The sequence below is a fragment of the Silene latifolia genome, chromosome 2, assembly GCF_048544455.1.
Source record: "Silene latifolia isolate original U9 population chromosome 2, ASM4854445v1, whole genome shotgun sequence".
Lineage (NCBI taxonomy): Eukaryota > Viridiplantae > Streptophyta > Magnoliopsida > Caryophyllales > Caryophyllaceae > Silene > Silene latifolia.
In genome coordinates this window covers 71,617,993-71,627,364 of record NC_133527.1, presented here as the reverse complement: position 1 = coordinate 71,627,364, position 9,372 = coordinate 71,617,993, and the positions used below count along the sequence as shown (strand labels likewise).

The 9,372-nt window shown below is 42.5% G+C and overlaps 1 non-coding gene across 1 annotated transcript; it reads left to right on the top strand.

The window, feature by feature from the left end:
* The first annotated feature begins 8,717 nt into the window (after positions 1-8,717).
* LOC141644814 (small nucleolar RNA R71) lies at positions 8,718-8,824 on the top strand. The gene has a single exon (XR_012544419.1). It is a non-coding gene; the product is annotated as a small nucleolar RNA R71 (small nucleolar RNA).
* Positions 8,825-9,372: the final 548 nt, after the last annotated feature.

The following is a 9,372-nucleotide window of genomic DNA, read 5'->3' as shown; positions in this document are numbered from 1 at the left end:
TTATGAGGAGAATTACCCTACTCATGACACGGAGTTGGGTGCGGTGGTGTTTGCTCTCAAGATTTGGAGGCACTACCTTTATGGAGCAATTTTTAAGGTATTTTCTGATCACAAGAGTCTCAAGTACATCTTCACGCAGAAGGAGTTGAACATGAGACAGAGGAGGTGGATGGAGCTGATTGGTGATTACGACATGGAAATCATCTACCATGAAGGAAAGGCCAATGTTGTAGCTGATGCTTTGAGTAGGAAGAGTGTACATTCTTTGTGTACAGCTCTATCTTTGATGAGGCTGAGGGATGAGGTAGCGAGCTTTGGGATTCATATGTTGCAGAAAGGAGATGCCATGGGTGATATGACAGTACATATGGAGTTTTATGATGATATTCGAGGTAAACAGGCTTTGGATCCTAAAATAGTGGAGTGGAGAGCTGGAGTAGAGAAAGGGACAGTGTCCCGGTTTTCCATCCATACAGATGGTAGTTTGAGGTTTGATGGTAGGTGGTGTGTGCCTAATGACGAGGAGTTGAAAAGGATAATCATGACAGAAGCGCATTGCACACCATATTCAGTTCATCCGGGTGGAGACAAGCTTTACAAAGATTTGAAGAAAACGTTTTGGTGGCCTGGGATGAAGAAAGAGACAGCTGAGTTTGTGTCCCGTTGTTTGACATGCCAGAGAGTAAAGGGGGAACAGAGAAGACCACAAGGTAAGGTTCAGTCTTTGGAGGTGCCCGAGTGGAAGTGGGAATCCATTTCCATGGATTTCATTGTGGGTTTACCTAAGAGTCAACAAGGTAACAATATGATTTGGGTGATAGTAGATCGTCTGACCAAGTCAGCTCACTTTGTTCCAATGAAAGATACATGGACTAAGGCACAATTGGCTATGGCCTATCGAAAGAACGTGCTTAAGTTACATGGAGTCCCTAAGGACATAGTGTCTGACAGAGATGCGAGGTTTATATCAAGGTTTTGGAAGGAGTTGCAGGAATCGTTGGGAACAGCTTTGAAGATGAGTACAGCATTTCATCCTGCGACAGATGGGCAGACTGAGAGGACAATCAAGACCTTGGAAGATATGTTGCGAGCTTGTGTGATGGATTTCGGTGGTAGCTGGGAGCAGAGGTTGGACTTGATAGAGTTTTCTTACAACAACAGCTATCACACCAGTATAGGTATGGCACCGTTTGAGGCTTTGTATGGGAGGAGGTGTAGGAGTCCAATCTGTTGGGACGATAGTCTTTGAGGCAAAGTGGTTTTAGGACCAGAGATGGTACATGAGATGGTGGAACAGATTAAGATGATCAGGGAACGGATGAGAGCAGCCCAGGATCGACAGAAGAGTTATGCAGATCTACATCGTCGAGACATAGAGTTTCAGGTTGGGGACAAGGTTCTTCTGAAAGTGTCTCCTATGCGCGGAGTTATGAGATTTGGGAAGAAAGGCAAGCTAAGTCAGAAGTTTATAGGGCCTTATGAGATCTTAGAGCGAGTTGGGGAAGTGGCGTATCGCTTGGCTTTACCTTTGCGTTGGAGAGAGTGCATAATGTGTTTCATGTATCGCAGCTGCGGAAGTATGTGAGTGACCCGTCACATGTGTTGGAGGCAGAGAGCTTGGAGCTTGATGAGTCTTTATCATACCTTGAGGTACCTAAGCAGATCCTAGACCGAAAAGTTAGAAAGACCAGGGGTGGTGAGACAGTGTTGCTTAAGATCCTTTGGTCTAACCATGAGACTGAGGAAGCTACATGGGAGGCGGAGGATATCATGAAAGAGCGTTACCCTTTCCTTTTTGATCGGGTATGTATGGTTACGGGGACGTAACCTTGTTTCTTTTAGGGGGTAGGAGATGATCGCGAGAGTTTTTTAAGAGTTTTTACACCCTTTTATATATGTTGTGTCGGTATGTTGGTCGGGATAAGTTGGGTTAGTAACATGTTTTACGTTGTGTTTATGTTGACCTGTTGACCTTCGAGTCGGGAAGCTTATGGGAGCACCTTGGTTTGGTAGTGGTTTGAACTTCGGGGACGAAGTTCCTTTTTAAGGAGGGAAGACTGTAATACTCCGTATTTATGGTCTTGGGGGTACTCTATCGAGTAGCCCTTACTCTGTCGAGTAAGGGTATGTCGCAGAATAAAATAGTTTCTGACCTGTTGGGCACTCGATCGAGTAGCTAGGGCACTCGATCGAGTAGGGGGGTACTCGATCGAGTACCTTGGGTACTCGATCGAGTGTCCGGTTTATCGGGGGTTTTTCTCGGGTTTTGTTAATTACGCGATTAAGGTATTTAAATCAATTCGTCTTTATTCTAAATCACTTTTTACAAAACCTAAAATCTGCTTAAGAGAGAAAGCAACTTGTCTTCTTCCTAATCGCGTTCTTGACAATTCCGGAGTTCGAGACGGTCGGATTGCATCATAGTTTGTGTCGTTGGATTCCTTGTGTCGAGGGTAAGCTTCTAGCATAATTTTTATAACGTTTTGGTTAAGATTAGTGAAACCCTAATTTAGTAATTGGGGGTTTTATGAATGGTGTTTGAATAGTAGTATCCGTGTGTTATATGTTAGGAGGAGAATTCATAGAAGAGGCGTTTTGAGGCATTTGTAGATACCGTCTGCGTGTGTGCTTTCCGGGTAGGATTTCCTACTCGGTATTAGTCCCATAATGGGATATTGGTGATGTGTTGTAGTTAGTTAATTGATTTGATGGTTGTACTTGTGTTTGTGATTGTGGTTGTGTTGTTGATGGTTCTCGAGATGCGTTCTCGGCTGAGTGGGGTCACTTGCGGGAGTGATCTCACGCCCTAGTTTCGCCCTTAGTGGAACCCGCCACGAAAGGGGATGTGCACATTAATGGACGGGGTTATCGCTCGTACGATGAGCGGGGCTTAGGTGGGAACGGCTGCGGTCCCCCAGCGGCGGGTGGTCCGGTGGAAAGGGGATCGGTGATTGAGACGGTTGGTTGGATGTGTGCGTGTGTGTGTGGCGGTTCAAATCTGTTTGTCTTATTATTGTTATCTGTTTTGATTGTGTGATTAGTGCGACCCGGTGTTGTTTTGTAAACTGCGGTGATCCATTCGGGGATGGTGAGCAGATATTGAGCGGTATAGAGATGATACGGGGATAGTGGGATGGCCACGACATGACGATAGAGTCTTCATTTGTAGTTTAGCATTTATTTATGTTTGATTTGAGTAGACGAGTTTGGAATAATGTATCTTGCTTTCAGTTTGGTTTCAAGGATTGTTTTCGTTCATTAAACTATTAATAATAAATGTTGTTTCTTTATCGCTGTTGTTTGATTATCATACCTCGGGCAACCGAGATGGTGATGTCTCCATACCTGAGTGGTCCTGGTAAGGCACTCGGAGTATGGGGGTGTTACAAATGAAGGGTTGTCAATCCTCCAATATTAACCCAATAATCTTCAATTACCCGAAAGTAACAAACTTGAATAATAAACTTGAACAATAATTAAGGAGAGATTATTGTGAGATTTGTGGAAAGATTAAAGGGTAATCTATTCTAATCTACTCCTAATCTAGTCTAAAGAAGGATTTTCTACTCTAAAAACTTGATAAAAAGAAAGGTCCCTTTGATTATTTACAAATGGGGTATTTATTGTAGAAATTAGGTGGATGCATTAGGGTTAACTAAGGGCTAAACTAGTAATTATACTTTTGAGATTTGGGCAGGGAGAAGCCGGTATTTCTCGAAGGAAGGGCTTCTTTCTTTGAAGCTTGAAGAAGGCGAAAATGTGCTGGGCTGGAATCCGGGCGGATTGATGTCGGGACGGGCGGATTGGTGAAGGGGAAGACGAGCGGATTGGGGTGAAGACGCACGGATTCTGTACATTGGGGACGGCCGGATTCCAGAGAATCCGCACGGGTTGGACTGCAGTTCTCGTTTTCTCTTCTATTCTTCCCTTCCCTTCGCTTCCATTTTATTCTTGAGGGATTGGTCTTTAGTTCTCGTTTCCTCTTCATACTAGTCCATCAAATATCGTCAAATAGCTTCCGAATACGCACGAAAGACGGGAATTTCCGCCTTATTATCTCCTTTCCTACAAAACATATAGAATGCGATAGAAAAGCAAATAGGAAGGTTTTTACGGATAAAATGGCCAAAGAATGTTATAATAATATGCAAAATAGACTCAATTAGGGGACTAAATGTGCGCAAATAATGGTCACATCACCGCCCAACTAGGCAAAGGACATGAAGGATCAAGTAGTCCTTGCCTAGCTAAATGAAGGAGGGGTAGATATTGGGCTAAGTAAGCATCTTCCCGATCCTTGAAAGCTTGTTTGTGCATCTCTTGCATAAGTAGAGTCATGTAGTCATTGCTTGCTTTAACACATTCGGGTTTGAACTCTTGATACTTGAAAGGATAGGGTGCTGTGACAATGGAAGAGGAGGGCATTTCAATTTCACCCCTTTGTTGACGGATGATGTATTCGGCATCTTTTGAGAGGGGAAGAAGGTAGTTGGTCCGATGGACACTCAAACGACAAATCTTGGAAGGCAAATTAAAAGATCTAGCCTCATTGGTGAGCCACCCATACTTGGTGTCAAGAGGGTTATGAGTGACCCACTTGTACTTGTTAATCATGGCATCCATGTCAATGAGATGACCCCCCTTTTTCGCAACATAATTGCTATCCTTGTTGAAATTCGGATCAAAGTACTTAGCCAAAAGAGTGACTAGACCTCCATTTACAATAACAGTGGTGCCTTGCTTTCCACAATCAAAATTTAGCCATCTTTCCACCAAAAGCCTTAGAGAATTGTAAGGCTTGGTGAATTCCCTTCCAGTATTTAAGGTCGACTCAAAAAGAACACAATCGAGCTTGGTAAAGTGGTTAGTGTCTTTTCTTGCAATGATGGTATTCCCAATGACCTTGTGCCACACTCTAATGCCCGGATGGTGGACTAATAGAGCGCGACTAGCATGATAGTTCTCAAATTTCCTTCCGGAAATCGCTTCCCAAAGAGGAGCGGGGTCATACTTTCCGGGATTCTTGAAATAACTAGGTGAATCACTAAGACCCAATGCTTTACCCAATTCATCAAAGGTGATGCGCCTACTCACATTAGCAAGGCGGAACTCGATGTTTTCTCTAGTCTCTACCTTAGTAACTTTCAAAGAACTCAAGAATTCACAGGTAAGGGAGGGGTATGTCAATTCTCTTGTAGCAAACAATTTTCCCAACTCCATGGCTTCAAAAAAGGCTTTAGTTTGTTCAAGGACACCCAATTTGTCCAAGGCATCTTCACATATGAACTTGGTGGATAGAAAGGATTTTCTAGCATACTTGGCGAATGTATCCCTATGGGAGTTAGAAATGAAAATTACCTCTGGATAGTTCGATAGTTGAGCAATTTCCGGAGTTGTTGATGTTGTTGCTTCCAAGGGAGGTTGTTGTTGTTGCACTTCCAAGTTTGAACTAGCTACCACCATAGTCAATGAGGCTTTATTTGCTTGAAGACTCTTTTGTCTTATTGAGAGTGCCTTTGCCTTAGGTGCCTTTGTTGCTCCTTTTGTCCTTGCCATTGATGCTTTAATCAAGAAAAGAGTGAAAATCTTCAATTTCCAAGTATACCCAAATCGATTTTAAGATGAAAGGCTTTGCCTTTATAATTTCAAAAATCGACTCAAAGGTTGAAGATTTTGGTGCTTGGTTTGATTTTTGTTGGAAGAGGAGTGATTAATTGTTGTTAGAAGGAAGTTTTGAATTGATTTTGTTGAATGTGGTTGAGGAAATCTTGTTTTGGTGATGGAGAGGATGAGGGTTTTGAGTTTTGGGGTTTATGGGTAGTGTATTGAATGAAGGAATGAAGAAATGAATGAAGGGTGGGGTATTTAAAATACCCGAAAATTTTGAAATAGCAGGGGAAGACGGGCGTCTTTCCTTCGGGACGCTCAGATTCTGCCTGTTTTGGTTTGAGAATTCTCGCCTAAAGACGGGCGTCTTTCATCAAAGACGCTCGGATTTATCAATTGCGGGACGGGCGTCTTCTGCTGAAGACGGGCGGATTCTCAGACAGTGAGATTTCTTATTTTTCACAGGCAAAAAGACGGGCGTCTTTCCTTCCAAGATGGGCGGATTTCTGAAGACGAGCGTCTTCTCCACCAGGACGCTCGGATTCTTCAACAGTCCCAAAATTTCAAAATTTCAGCTCAGATGGACGGGCGGATTCTGACAAATATGCCCGGATTGCCTGAAGACGGGCGGATTCCCATGAAGACGCTCGGATTCTGCCCCTCTTTACCCGGATTCAGTTCCATTCGTGCACTTGCATATCCCTTGTCATTTTCCATTCTTCAAATCCCGTGTTCTTCATTGTAGGGGCACTACTAAGGCATGAATAGCCTAGGCAATTGCTATCCCCACACTAAGCTAAAGCACTACACATCAATTAAATCATTAATCCCTCCCTCACTTCTCTCAAAAATGATAATTATCTTGATCAAGGCATAAAAATCCAACAATGACAAAAAATGTAATGTAAGAATTAAAATGCTAGTTAGGGAGTTAGAAATATTTACAAATGGATGTTTAAGGAGGACTCCACCAAAGTCTCATCCTTAGTGAGATGTCATGGGGGCATGTCCAAGGCGTTGTTGATGTTGCTCAACACCTTGAAGGAGTAATCAAAAGCTTGTTCATTATCATGATAAAGGTCTTCAATAGACATTTGCCCTTGTTGTCGGTCTTGATCGATAGCATTACCAATATAGGGATTGAAAATCCCTTCAAACTCATCGTCCCAAAGACCACAAACTTCATCTACTTGATCACTAAAGATCTCTTGAGTTGATGGAGACAACTCTCCCACTTTCTTGTCTTGGCCAATGAGGCCATCCTCTTCATTGCTTGACTTTGGTGAGCTTTTCAAGCTCTCTTTGTTACAATTCACTTGTTCTTTGAATGGAGCATCTTCAATTTTCTTCTTCCATTGGAATTCCGACTTCTTCCTATCATCCTTCCGGCTATAATGATCAACCATAAAACATGGTTCATGCAAACGGGGAGCTCTCATGGTCTTGTCAAGATTGAAAGTTATGCTCTCATCTCCCACTTCTAGAGTGAGCTCTCCATGCTTCACATCAATCACCGCACCCGAGGTGTGTAAGAAAGGTCTTCCTAGAATGATTGGAATGTTGGAGTCTTCTTCCATGTCAACAATGACAAAGTCCACCGGGATGAAAAATTTCCCAACTCTTACGGGAACATCTTCTCATATCCCTAATGGTGTCTTCGTTGATCTATCAGCCATTTGGAGTGTGATATTGGTGCATTTAAGCTCTCCCATCCCTAACCTTTTACTCACCGAGTACGGCATAACACTCACACTAGCCCCTAGATCACATAAGGCTTTGTTGATCGTGGTGTCGCCAATGGTACACTGTATTGAGAAGCTTCCCGGATCTTTGAGTTTTGGAGGTGAACTCCCTTGAAGTATTGCACTACTCACCTTAGTGAAGGCGATAGTCTCAAGCTTCCGGATCGACTTCTTCTTTGTGAGGATGTCTTTCATATATTTTGCATAGGCCGGCACGTGATTGATTAATTCCGTGAAAGGAATTGAGACTTCCAAATTCTTCACAATTTCCATAAATTTTCGAAGTTGGTCATCAAATTTGGGCTTGGCTTGACGACTCGGAAAAGGAAGTCTAATCACAATGGGCTCCTTCTCCTTGACCTTGTCTTCATTTTTCTTTGAAATTTCTTCTTTCGATGGTTCTCCATCCTTGGAGTTTTGCACAATTTCTTCTTTGTCACTAGCTTCCACAACTTCATCCTCATCTTGCTTCTTCGATGCTTCATACCTTGTACCACTCCTCAAGTGAATGGCACTAACCGTTTCATGTCTTGGGGGATTACTTTGAGGTGGTAATTGCCCATTTTGTCTTTGTGAGCTTGAAGATGCTAGTTGATTCAATTGGGTTTCCAACATTTTGGTGTGAGCTAGGATGTTGTTGATGGTGATTTCCTTTGCTTGACTATCCTTTTGCATTTGAGTGAAAAACTCTTGTTGATTCTTTTGCATTTGGAGGACCGCTTTTTGAACATCAGAACCTTGGTCATTTTGTTGATTGTATGGAGTTTGATTTTGGTAACCTTGGTTTTGGTTGTAAAAGGGTCTTTGATTTTGGTTTCTCATGGGAGGTGGGGTGTATGTTGGTTGAGGGTTTTGAACATTTTGGCTTTTGTATGAGAGATTTGGATGGAATTTGGTGTTTTCATTGTAATAGTTTGAATAAGGGGTACCACTCTTGTATGCTTGGAAAGCATTCACTTGTTCATTTGTTCCCCTACATTCACTTTGGTCATGTCCCAAAGTTCCACAATTTTCACATATCCCACTTGGGATTGATGAAGATGCCGTCATGGCATTAACATGATGCTTTGGTGATTTTGAGGCTTCTTAAAGTCTAGCCATAGCTTTTTCAAACTTCAAATTGATGGTATCAATGTGAGCACTAAGTTGAGCACCCAATTGAGTAATGGAGTCCACTTCATGCTTCCTCCTCTAGTAGCCTTGCGAGGTCTACTATATTGTGAGTTATGGACCGCCATTTCCTCAATTTTGTTCCAAGTTTGATTGTCATCAACTTCGGTGAACATTCCATTTGATCCCATGTTGAGAAGGTTCCTTGAATCTTCATAAAGACCGTTCCAAAATTTTTGTACCAAGAACCACTCGCTAAGTCCATGGTGAGGACATGAGCGACAAATTCCCTTGAATCGCTCCCAAGGTTCATACAAAGATTTTTCATCCCTTTGCTTAAAGCCCGTGATTTGAGCCCTTAGCATGTTAGTCTTTTCCGGTGGATAGAACTTTTTGTAGAAAGCTAGAGCCAACTTTTTCCAAGAATCAATTCCGAGAGTAGCCTTATCAAGGCCTTTCAACCATTGTTTTGCGGTGCCAATTAGAGAAAAAGGAAATAAGACCCATCGAATTTGGTCTTGAGTTACACCAGTTTGAGAAATCGCCGCATCACAATAATAACAAAAAGTCTCCATATGAGAATGAGGGTCTTCACTAGGCATCCTCCCAAATTGGCTTCTTTCGACTAATTGGATAAATGCGGATTTGGCAATAAAATTTCCGGTTAGATGTTGTGGTGTGGGAGTACCATTGGGTAGGTTCTCCTCGGTGGGTACGGAATGTGATGAAAAGTTAGGCATTGTGGGTTGATTTTGTGTTGGATTTTGTGTTGGGTTCTCCTCACCTTCTCTTGCAAAAGGGTTGATGAACTCAATAGTATTTTGTTGAATATCTACAACCTCACCAATACCTCTCAACGTTCTCCTAGCAAGTCTCCTATTGGTTGTCAAAGTTCTTTCAATTTCGCGATCAA